At 42.4% G+C, this 12,058-nt stretch overlaps 1 protein-coding gene across 2 annotated transcripts in view; it reads left to right on the top strand.

Moving 5' to 3' along the window:
• ARHGAP35 (Rho GTPase activating protein 35) overlaps window positions 1-12,058 on the top strand; it is a 76,165-nt gene that overhangs the window by 39,997 nt on the left and 24,110 nt on the right. Inside the window, exon 1 of one of the 2 annotated variants that reach the window (XM_017874296.1) lies at window positions 9,634-9,760. The exons of the other annotated variant lie outside the window; for it this stretch is intronic. The gene's annotated coding sequence lies outside the window, so the exon portion shown is untranslated. Of the gene's footprint in view, window positions 1-9,633; window positions 9,761-12,058 lie in introns of those variants that run through there. 2 annotated transcript variants of the gene reach the window in all.

The following is a 12,058-nucleotide window of genomic DNA, read 5'->3' as shown; positions in this document are numbered from 1 at the left end:
CCGTCTCAAAAAAAAAAAAAAAAAAAAACCAATGGTCCTTTTTCTGTCCTGTCTCCGTAGTCTCAAAGCAGGAATCCAAAATGCTGCTTTCAAATACAGATGATAAATATTTGAATAAGAAATAATATTTTGGCTGGGTGCAGTGGGTCACACCTGCAATCCCAGCACTTTGGGAGGCTGAGGTGGGTGGATTGCATGAGCCCAGGAGTTCGAGACCAGCCTGGGCACCATGGTAAAACCCCATCTCTACAAAAAATACAGAAGTTAGCCAGGCACGATGGCACACAACTGTAGTCCCAGCTACTCTGGAGGCTGAGGTGAGAGGATCACCTGATCCTGGGGAGATTGAGGCTGCAGTGAGCTGTAATTACACCACACTGTGCTCCAGCCTGGGTGATAGAGTGTCTAAAAAGAAGAATATTATTTCTTAATAAAAAATATTAAGAATAAGAAATATTTTATAATAATTTTTTTTTTTTTGAGACGGAGTCTCACTCTGTTGCCCAGGCTAAAGTGCAGTGGCGCGATCTCGGCTCACAGCAAGCTCCGCCTCCCGGGTTCACGCCATTTTTCTGCCTCAGCCATTTTTCTGCCTCAGTCCTCAGTAGCTGGGACTACAGGCGCCTGCCATCATGCCCAGCTAATTTTTTGTATGTTTAGTAGAGACAGCGTTTCACCGTGTTAGCCAGGATGGTCTCGATCTCCTGACCTCATGATCCGCCCACCTTGGCCTCCCAAAGTGCTGGGATTACAGGTGTGAGCCGCCGCACGTGGCCCAAATTTTTGTTAATAGTGCCCACATGTAACATTTTCATTCAAAAAAATCCGTTTAATTTTAAACCTATTAACTCATGTTCATCTCTAGAAGATAGGAACAAACAGCCTCAATTTAGCGGATTTTCAAATATGATGAGTATGCTTAATTGACCCTAGGGCACAAGTATGTGCTGATTCCAGACCCCTCTTCATGTTCTATCTTGTAACTGTTCATTTTTTCATTTCTCTCATACCTCTGTTTTTAACTTCATTTGAAATAAGGCGAGCATGTAAGTAAATTTTAAGTAAATTTGGAGGCCAGAAAATGGAAAGATGATATTTATTTTGCTAATGTGGATCTGTAGTTCTTTAATCTCTAAATCCACATTGTTCCCTACTAGAATTTGCTGGATTTAGATGTTGGTTCCATTCATTCTGTTCCTTTCTTTTTTTTTTTTTGAGACGGAGTCTTGCTCTGTCGCCCAGGCTGGAGTGCAGTGGCGTGATCTCAGCTCACTGCAAGCTCGGCCTCCCAGGTTCACACCATTCTCCTGGCTCAGCCTCCCGAATAGCTGGGACTATAGGCCCCCACTGCCTTGACGGGCTAATTTTTTGTATTTTTAGTAGAGGTGGGGTTTCACCATGTTAGCCAGGATGGTCCTGATCTCCTGACCTCGTGACCCACCCGCCCCTTGGCCTCCCAAAGTGCTGGGATTACAGGCATGATGAGCCACCGCGCCCAGCCCTTTTTCTTAGCTTCTTAGCTTGGCCTTAGCTTCACTACAGGTGCATTAGGTAAAATAAAAGCCAACCGTCCTTTTTAAAAGAAGGGTATACATGTGGTATAACTTTCATTACTTGCGATAACCTGTTTTAGGACTGGCAGTTTACAGAATAATGCAAGTGAATAGTGAAGAATAATTAGAAATAATGGGCTGAAATCCTCATGTCATCCTAACATCCATCAGGGAATAGCAAGGCTTACTGTTGGACTCGAAAATAAGCTGACCCATTTTTCCCAATGGACAGAAATGCCTGTTTCTTCAGCACTGTCCTTTGTTGGCGAGGCACATTTGGCTGGACGCAGCCTCCACTCTTCTTGCATCAGGGACATTTATATAGAGAATATTCTTTCAAAAAGAACTTTTTTCCTAGTGAGTTTAAAAAAATTAATAGATTATAACTGCTTAGAAGCAACTGCTGGAATAATTTTATAGGTTTTACTTACCATTTCAAAAATCAGTGTAAAATTGGTCTTAATGCCAGGAAATTTCAAAGGTAAGACTCAGCTGTGTTTTTGTATTTTGACTTGGTAAGAATCTCGGCTCACTGTGGTAATAGTAATTATGCTGTGATACCTAGTCTTATTGGAGTGCCTCCAATTTCGAATTTGCCTTGGTTTTATATTCGCTTTGACGTAGAATATTTTTACAGCTTATCGGAATCCTGATTTTGTTGTTGTTTTCTTAATATAGGTAACTCAGAAATTATGCTAAATCAGTGAGAAAGACTTCTTAGCTTTGATTTTGTCTTTGTTTATATTTGCTTTATACTTTGATCAGATAGCTTAATTAGAATTTCATAGTTACCTGGTAGAAAGCTGCTGAGGATAAAGCTTAAGGAAGTACTTTGGCTAAAAGCGGCTCCCTTTATTCATCAGGGGAATTTGATTTCATCCTGTGGATAACATAGCTTAGAAATTCTGTTTCTTTGGGACCAGCCTGTAGAGTTCTGCAAGCCTGGAAGGGTGAGAACTGTGGCGGGGGAAAAATGGGCTACTTGCTGTATTTAGTGTGGGCTGGCTAGGACAGTAAGGTAGCAACATAGTTCTGTTTTTCTACCCTGGAATCCGAAGAACCTTGAAGCAGGGATTGCATGGAGGTGGGGAGGACAAATCAAGAGGGACGGGGAGACATTTGCAAAAAGTATAAATGGAATGTCAGAAAATCTTTCATAGCTACTCTTTAAAAATTAACTTTAGGGCCAAGAGTGGTGTGGCTCACGTCTGTAATCCCAACACTTTGGGAGGCTGAGGTGGGAGGATCGCTTGAGCACAGAAGTTCAAGACCAGCCTGGGTAACGTAGTGAGACCCCCCCGTCTCTACAAAAAAATTTAAAAAATTAGCCGGTCGTGGTGGCATGCACTTGTAGTCCCAGCTACTCAGGAGGTTGAGGTGGCAGAATCACCTGAGCCCTGGAGGTTGAGGCTGCAGTGAGCTGTGATTGCACCACCACACTCCAGCCTGGGGAACAGAGTAAGACCATATTTAAAAAACAAAAACAAAAAAACTTTAGGCCAGATTATTTTCAAAACAGGCATGTGAGTTACTAGCCCTTGAAAGTCTACAGATCCCTTTGTGGTTTCCTTCGGTCTTCTGGAGTGTGCTGCACGTTGAATTTATAGAGGGTATAGTGAGAGCTGAATGCACGTAATCAATATCCAAGAATCTGTTGCATGAGACCACGTGTTTCAAGACCAGATCGGCAAACACTTAAATCAGTCTTTCTAAAGATCCAGATGACCCATTTTAGAGATTGCCTGTACCCAGAGCCCTAGGGATATAGTGAGATTCCATGGCTAAGAGGAAATCTTCCTCTCTCATTGGGGAGGAGTAAGTGTAAGTGTATGTAGCCTATGCTAGTGGGAACAACCACCCCACCAACACTGTTCTGGGCAAATGTCACTTTCTTTTTTCCTTTGCAAATCCTGGTTTTGCATACCATCCCCACAATGTTATTATTTTACTTTTATGTGTTTTAGAGGTAGGTCCTGTGTTGCCCAGGCTAGAGTGAAGTGGCTTTTCATAGATGTGATAATGGTGCACTGCAGCCTTGAACTCCTGGGCTCAGGTGATCTTCCCATCTGAACCCCTAAGTAGCTGGGACTACAGGTATGAGCCACCACCCAGCTCAATGTTGTTATTTCAGTTTGCATTGGACTGAAAGGTAGACATATAATTGCTATATTCAAATGGAGTTTTCGTTTATGTAAGATGATTAACTCCTTAGACTGTGTTAATTTGTTGGGTGAGTAGTTGAGGTAGCAGTGTACCAACAATAAATAACTCAATGGGGTAAAAGATTATTATTACTATTTTGAGATGGTATCTAACTCTGTCACCCAGGCTACAGTGCAGTGATGTAATTATAGATCACTGTAGCCTCAAACTTCTGGGCTCAAGCGATCCTCTTGCCTCACCCTTCCAAGTAGCTGGGATCACAGGCACATGCCACCATGCCTGGTTAATTTTTTATTTTATTTTTTTCTCTTTCTTTTTTTTTTTGAGACAGAGTCTCACTCTGCTGCCCAGGCTGAAGTGCGGTAGTGCGATCTTGGCTCACTGCAACCTCTGCCTCCCAGGTTCAAGCCATCCTCCCACCTCAGCTTCCTGAGTAGCTAGGATTACATGCATGCACCACCTCACCCAGCTAATTTTTTTGTTTGTTTTTTTAGTAGAAATAGGGTTTCACCATGTTGGCCAGGCTGGTCTCAGACTCCTGACCTCAAGTGATCCACCCACTTTGGCCTCCCAGAGTGCTGGGATTACAGGCGTGAGCCACCACACCTGGCCAGTTTTAAAAGTTTTGAGACAGGGTTGTACTCTGTTGCCCAGGCTGGAGTGCAGTGGTGCAGTCTCACTTCACTGCAACCTCTGCCTCCTGGGCTCAAGTGATCCTCCCACTTCAACCTCCCCAGTAGCTGGGACCACAGGTGTGCATCACCACACCCAGCTAATTTTTTGTATTTTTTTGTAGAGACAGGGTTTTGCCATGTTGCCCAGGCTGGTCTTGAACTCCTGAACTCATGTGATCCACCCACCTCAGCCTCCGAAAGTGTAGGGATTACAGGTGTGAGCCACCGTGCCCTGCCTAAATTTTTTGTAGAGAAGGGTTCTCACTGATCTTGAACTCTTGGGCTCAAGCAGTCCTCCCACCTTGGCCTTCCAAAGTGCTGGGATTACCGGTGCGAGCCACTGCGCCCCGCTCAATTATTTTCATATTTGATTCTCAGAGTAAACATACAGCTTGTTGGTAATCTGAGCCCTGACTGCCCATCTCATCTTCTGTCTCCCATTCTTGGAAACCCTTTTCAGTCAATCTGTCCCAAAACCTGTTTAGTGCTTTCCCATTTTAGTCACTATTATTCATGCCTTTTATGTCACCTCTCCAAACTCTGCCAGTCTTTTAAGGACCAATTCAAATTTTACTTCTGCCTGATGCCTTTCTCACTTACTCCAGATTGAATGATTTTCTTTCTCTGGATCCCAGGAAATGGTCTATATCATTTGTTGTCTTATGGTTTGGCTATTTTTTAAGTGTAAATATTGTATCTCAAGTAAATTATATGATCCTTGTCAGCAAAGACAGTACCTGTTCCTTTTGTTTCATCACATTATCTTTGCTATATGAGTATGCATTTGATTTGGGTGATGGACAGTTCAGTCCTTAATTTAAAAGATTAGGGTAATACAAAATGATTAACATTCTGAAATATGCAGGAAGGAGGGAATTTAGCTGCTGTATAACTAGATCTATCAAATGGGGATGTTTCTCTTTTACTCAGCTTTAGAGATTCTGTTGTCCTTGTTGAGTTTGATGGAACCCTTCTGTAAGATACTCTTCATGTGGTAAACAGATGAGTAGAATAAGGGTATTGCTTCAGATTATGACAAATCATACATAGAAAATGAAAATGCCCTCCATATCTCACTGAGATTCAAAAGATTATAATTCCCTTTTACACCTAAATGCCCTAACACATCATTTTGCATATTCTAATTAAGGTTCTCTCTAAATTCATCTGGATTTTACAGATGAATGAATTGGATGAATAAGGACCCTGGATTCCACTTCCAACTTTTCTTCTCTAATTTATCTTTATTCAAAAGGAAAACAAGCAAAACCCTAAGGAAGTTTACTTTAACATTTATTAATGTGAAAATGGAAGCACTGGGTTTTAAGAAAATGTTTCGCTTAAATTCAGTGGTTTAATAAGCCAGAGAATAGTATTCCCTTCTCTTTTTTTTTTGAGATGGAATTTTACTCCTGTTGCCCAGGCTGGAGCTCAATGGCATGATCTCGGCTCACTGCAACCTCTGCTTCTAGGGTTCAAGCGATTCTCCTGTCTCAGCCTCCCGAGTAGCTAGGATTACTGGCGCCCACAACCATACCTGGCTAATTTTGTATTTTCAGTAGAGACGGAGTTTTACCGTGTTGACCAGGCTGGTCTCAAACTCCTGACCTCAGGTGATCCACCTGCCTTGGCCTCCCAAAGTGCTGGGATTACAGGCATGAGCCACCACGCCCAGCCAGTGTTGTCTTCTTTTTTTAATTTTTTTATTTTATTTTCGAGACAGAGTCTCGCTTTGTTGCCCAGGCTGGAGTGCAGTGGCACGATCTCGGCTCACTGCAAGCTCCGCCTCCCGGGTTCACGCCATTCTTCTGCCTTGGCCTCCCTAGTAGCTGGGACTACAGGCTCCCACCACCACACCTGGCTAATTTTTTGTATTTTTTTTTTAGTAAAGACGGGGTTTCACTGTGTTGGCCAGGATGGTCTCGATCTCCTGAACTCATGAGCTGCACGTCTTGGCCTCCTAAAGTGCTGGGATTACAGGTGTGAGCCACCGCACCCGGCCGTGTTCTCTTCTTGTTGAAACTTTTATATCCCATCCTTCCTGGCCTATTTGGTAAGTATTAATACATTCCTCTGGAAAACTTCCATGTCTACCTGACATGGAAAGTGCTTCCTACATAGATATAGTTCTTGTTCCACCTCTCCCAACCCCAACTGAGTCTTTTCAAGTATCTACCAAATGCAAACATTTTAACCAGCTGCTAATGGGAATTCATAGCTTTGAAGATGTAGAAATGTAAGATGTTGAGAAATATGAGATTTTGGAGGTTTAGAGAATGCTTTTTTGCTCTCCATTACGGTGGATATTTCCGTTTCTTTCCGCTATTGAGATTAAGGAAAATTGTGATAACAAGTGTTTTACTTCCTTTGCTTGTAGTTCTGTATGAAATGATTTCCTTATAGTGTTATTAGTTGGTGGTGTTCTGTATGTGANGTAGGTCCTGTGTTGCCCAGGCTAGAGTGAAGTGGCTTTTCATAGATGTGATAATGGTGCACTGCAGCCTTGAACTCCTGGGCTCAGGTGATCTTCCCATCTGAACCCCCTAAGTAGCTGGGACTACAGGTATGAGCCACCACCCAGCTCAATGTTGTTATTTCAGTTTGCATTGGACTGAAAGGTAGACATATAATTGCTATATTCAAATGGAGTTTTCGTTTATGTAAGATGATTAACTCCTTAGACTGTGTTAATTTGTTGGGTGAGTAGTTGAGGTAGCAGTGTACCAACAATAAATAACTCAATGGGGTAAAAGATTATTATTACTATTTTGAGATGGTATCTAACTCTGTCACCCAGGCTACAGTGCAGTGATGTAATTATAGATCACTGTAGCCTCAAACTTCTGGGCTCAAGCGATCCTCTTGCCTCACCCTTCCAAGTAGCTGGGATCACAGGCACATGCCACCATGCCTGGTTAATTTTTTATTTTATTTTTTTCTCTTTCTTTTTTTTTTTGAGACAGAGTCTCACTCTGCTGCCCAGGCTGAAGTGCGGTAGTGCGATCTTGGCTCACTGCAACCTCTGCCTCCCAGGTTCAAGCCATCCTCCCACCTCAGCTTCCTGAGTAGCTAGGATTACATGCATGCACCACCTCACCCAGCTAATTTTTTTGTTTGTTTTTTTAGTAGAAATAGGGTTTCACCATGTTGGCCAGGCTGGTCTCAGACTCCTGACCTCAAGTGATCCACCCACTTTGGCCTCCCAGAGTGCTGGGATTACAGGCGTGAGCCACCACACCTGGCCAGTTTTTAAAAGTTTTGAGACAGGGTTGTACTCTGTTGCCCAGGCTGGAGTGCAGTGGTGCAGTCTCACTTCACTGCAACCTCTGCCTCCTGGGCTCAAGTGATCCTCCCACTTCAACCTCCCCAGTAGCTGGGACCACAGGTGTGCATCACCACACCCAGCTAATTTTTTGTATTTTTTTGTAGAGACAGGGTTTTGCCATGTTGCCCAGGCTGGTCTTGAACTCCTGAACTCATGTGATCCACCCACCTCAGCCTCCGAAAGTGTAGGGATTACAGGTGTGAGCCACCGTGCCCTGCCTAAATTTTTTGTAGAGAAGGGTTCTCACTGATCTTGAACTCTTGGGCTCAAGCAGTCCTCCCACCTTGGCCTTCCAAAGTGCTGGGATTACCGGTGCGAGCCACTGCGCCCCGCTCAATTATTTTCATATTTGATTCTCAGAGTAAACATACAGCTTGTTGGTAATCTGAGCCCTGACTGCCCATCTCATCTTCTGTCTCCCATTCTTGGAAACCCTTTTTCAGTCAATCTGTCCCAAAACCTGTTTAGTGCTTTCCCATTTTAGTCACTATTATTCATGCCTTTTATGTCACCTCTCCAAACTCTGCCAGTCTTTTAAGGACCAATTCAAATTTTACTTCTGCCTGATGCCTTTCTCACTTACTCCAGATTGAATGATTTTTCTTTCTCTGGATCCCAGGAAATGGTCTATATCATTTGTTGTCTTATGGTTTGGCTATTTTTTAAGTGTAAATATTGTATCTCAAGTAAATTATATGATCCTTGTCAGCAAAGACAGTACCTGTTCCTTTTGTTTCATCACATTATCTTTGCTATATGAGTATGCATTTGATTTGGGTGATGGACAGTTCAGTCCTTAATTTAAAAGATTAGGGTAATACAAAAATGATTAACATTCTGAAATATGCAGGAAGGAGGGAATTTAGCTGCTGTATAACTAGATCTATCAAATGGGGATGTTTCTCTTTTACTCAGCTTTAGAGATTCTGTTGTCCTTGTTGAGTTTGATGGAACCCTTCTGTAAGATACTCTTCATGTGGTAAACAGATGAGTAGAATAAGGGTATTGCTTCAGATTATGACAAATCATACATAGAAAATGAAAATGCCCTCCATATCTCACTGAGATTCAAAAAGATTATAATTCCCTTTTACACCTAAATGCCCTAACACATCATTTTTGCATATTCTAATTAAGGTTCTCTCTAAATTCATCTGGATTTTACAGATGAATGAATTGGATGAATAAGGACCCTGGATTCCACTTCCAACTTTTCTTCTCTAATTTATCTTTATTCAAAAGGAAAAACAAGCAAAAACCCTAAGGAAGTTTACTTTAACATTTATTAATGTGAAAATGGAAGCACTGGGTTTTAAGAAAATGTTTCGCTTAAATTCAGTGGTTTAATAAGCCAGAGAATAGTATTCCCTTCTCTTTTTTTTTTGAGATGGAATTTTACTCCTGTTGCCCAGGCTGGAGCTCAATGGCATGATCTCGGCTCACTGCAACCTCTGCTTCTAGGGTTCAAGCGATTCTCCTGTCTCAGCCTCCCGAGTAGCTAGGATTACTGGCGCCCACAACCATACCTGGCTAATTTTTGTATTTTCAGTAGAGACGGAGTTTTACCGTGTTGACCAGGCTGGTCTCAAACTCCTGACCTCAGGTGATCCACCTGCCTTGGCCTCCCAAAGTGCTGGGATTACAGGCATGAGCCACCACGCCCAGCCAGTGTTGTCTTCTTTTTTTAATTTTTTTATTTTTATTTTTCGAGACAGAGTCTCGCTTTGTTGCCCAGGCTGGAGTGCAGTGGCACGATCTCGGCTCACTGCAAGCTCCGCCTCCCGGGTTCACGCCATTCTTCTGCCTTGGCCTCCCTAGTAGCTGGGACTACAGGCTCCCACCACCACACCTGGCTAATTTTTTGTATTTTTTTTTTAGTAAAGACGGGGTTTCACTGTGTTGGCCAGGATGGTCTCGATCTCCTGAACTCATGAGCTGCACGTCTTGGCCTCCTAAAGTGCTGGGATTACAGGTGTGAGCCACCGCACCCGGCCGTGTTCTCTTCTTGTTGAAACTTTTATATCCCATCCTTCCTGGCCTATTTGGTAAGTATTAATACATTCCTCTGGAAAACTTCCATGTCTACCTGACATGGAAAGTGCTTCCTACATAGATATAGTTCTTGTTCCACCTCTCCCAACCCCCAACTGAGTCTTTTCAAGTATCTACCAAATGCAAACATTTTAACCAGCTGCTAATGGGAATTCATAGCTTTGAAGATGTAGAAATGTAAGATGTTGAGAAATATGAGATTTTTGGAGGTTTAGAGAATGCTTTTTTGCTCTCCATTACGGTGGATATTTCCGTTTCTTTCCGCTATTGAGATTAAGGAAAATTGTGATAACAAGTGTTTTACTTCCTTTGCTTGTAGTTCTGTATGAAATGATTTCCTTATAGTGTTATTAGTTGGTGGTGTTCTGTATGTGATTATAGTGTTATTAGTTGGTGGTGTTCTGTATGTGATTATAGTGTTATTAGTTGGTGGTGTTCTGTATGTGATTATTTGAAACTCAGTGTGTTTCAAAAGTTGGTGAATATTCTCAGGTGGAGATGGTAATTTTGATTATGGATAATAGTGGAAGATTTGTGTCTTAGGGAGCATTCTAGATTACAGAGCACACAAACATCTCCTACTTCGGGGAGAGAGGGATGAGGTTGCTGGGTTGGAAGGGTGATGCACACACTTCCAGGCATATGCTGATAGAGCTGTTGACAGTATGAACTTTCCCAGTCATAGTAAATCTGGGATCACGGTGGCATTTCTAGGTCCTACAAAAATGTGTGCTATCTTGGGAATGTTACCACTTCTTGCCCTGGGTGTTTCATAGAGGAGTTAAAAAAGAAAACACCCTCCTTCTACCTTCCAGTTGAGGTACTCTGGTGGGGAGCTTGTGTCTTGGTCAACAAATCACAAACAACTCTAGATGCTTGGTGACAGTTTGAAGAAGGCACATAGATATTTGCATTATGTTTTATTACAGCATATATTTGTGACTGAGAAACCAAAATACTTCTGAAGTATTTTCCTCTCTGAAGTAGTTGACTCATGGCATAAAATGGGAAACTATGAAGTCCTGTGTTTCTATTTTTCTAATGTAAATCTCTCTGTAAAGCTCAAAGATAAAAGTAGTTACCATTATTTTTTTTTTTATTTTTATTTTTTTTGAGAGGGAGTCTCGCTCTGTCACCCAGGCTGGAGTGCTGTGGCCAGATCTCAGCTCACTGCAAGCTCCGCCTCCCGGGTTCACGCCATTCTCCTGTCTCAGCCTCCCGGGTAGCTGGGACTACAGGCGCCGCCACGTCGCCCGGCTAGTTTTTTTTGTAGTTTTTTAGGGGTTTCACCGTGTTGGCCAGGATGGTCTCGATCTCCTGACCTCGTGATCCGCCCGTCTCGGCCTCCCAAAGTGCTGGGATTACAGGCTTGAGCCACCGCGCCCGGCCAGTAGTTACCATTTTTAAAGGATCCTTTTTTCCCCCTCTATTTTAACTCTTCCATTTAAAAAGGATTAGCATTGGAAAATTATTAGAATGGACATTCAGATTCTGTTGTGTATCTTAGTTGCCTGCTGAGAACACTGGCTCCCATCAGATTTAAACTCTAAAGACATTGTGAAGTCTTGGATATGCCGTCTCCTACTTTCTCTTTCTTTGTGGCCTTCAGATCATTAAATTTAGTGACTCAGCTAATTTTTTTTACCTACCTCTTAGAAAAGTTGAATGTATTTGTGACCAAGCACTTAAAGTTATTTCCTTTAAATCGAGTGTTTGAGACGTTTTTAGATTTATAACAGTCTTTGTTTACCGTGTAATTCAGTCCAATTGAGGAACTTCTAAAACTGCATTATCCAGACATCAAAGCTAAGAAGAAGAGTATACTTACACCAAGAAACTTATTAGGTTTCTAACAAGTGGAAAGTTACCAGGTGTCCCAAAATTAACCACTTCCATGCCAGCTGATTTTCATTTTTTGTAGCTATTTTAATGATCAGCAGCATTCTGGATTTAAAAATATCAGTTGTGGCTGGGCACAGTGGCTCACGCCTATGATCCCAGCACTTTGGGAGGCTGAGGTGAGAGGGTTGCTTGAGGCCAGGAGTTTGGGACCAGCCTGGGCAACATAGCAAGACCCCATTTCTAAATAATAACAATAATAATAATAATAAATTAGCCAGGCATGATGGCTTGCACCTGTAGTCCTAGCTACTTGGGATGCTGAAGTGGGAGAATCACTTGAGCCCAGGAGGTGGAGGCTGTAGTGAGCTGTGATTTACACCACTGCACTCCAGCATGGGTGACAGAGCAAGAATCCATCTCATAAAATAAAATAATCTGTTCTTCATTAT

The sequence above is a fragment of the Rhinopithecus bieti genome, unplaced genomic scaffold (assembly GCF_001698545.2).
Source record: "Rhinopithecus bieti isolate Rb0 unplaced genomic scaffold, ASM169854v2 scaffold_7888, whole genome shotgun sequence".
Lineage (NCBI taxonomy): Eukaryota > Metazoa > Chordata > Mammalia > Primates > Cercopithecidae > Rhinopithecus > Rhinopithecus bieti.
Note: the sequence above shows the minus strand (reverse complement) of the source record. Positions and strands in the feature narration are given on the sequence as shown.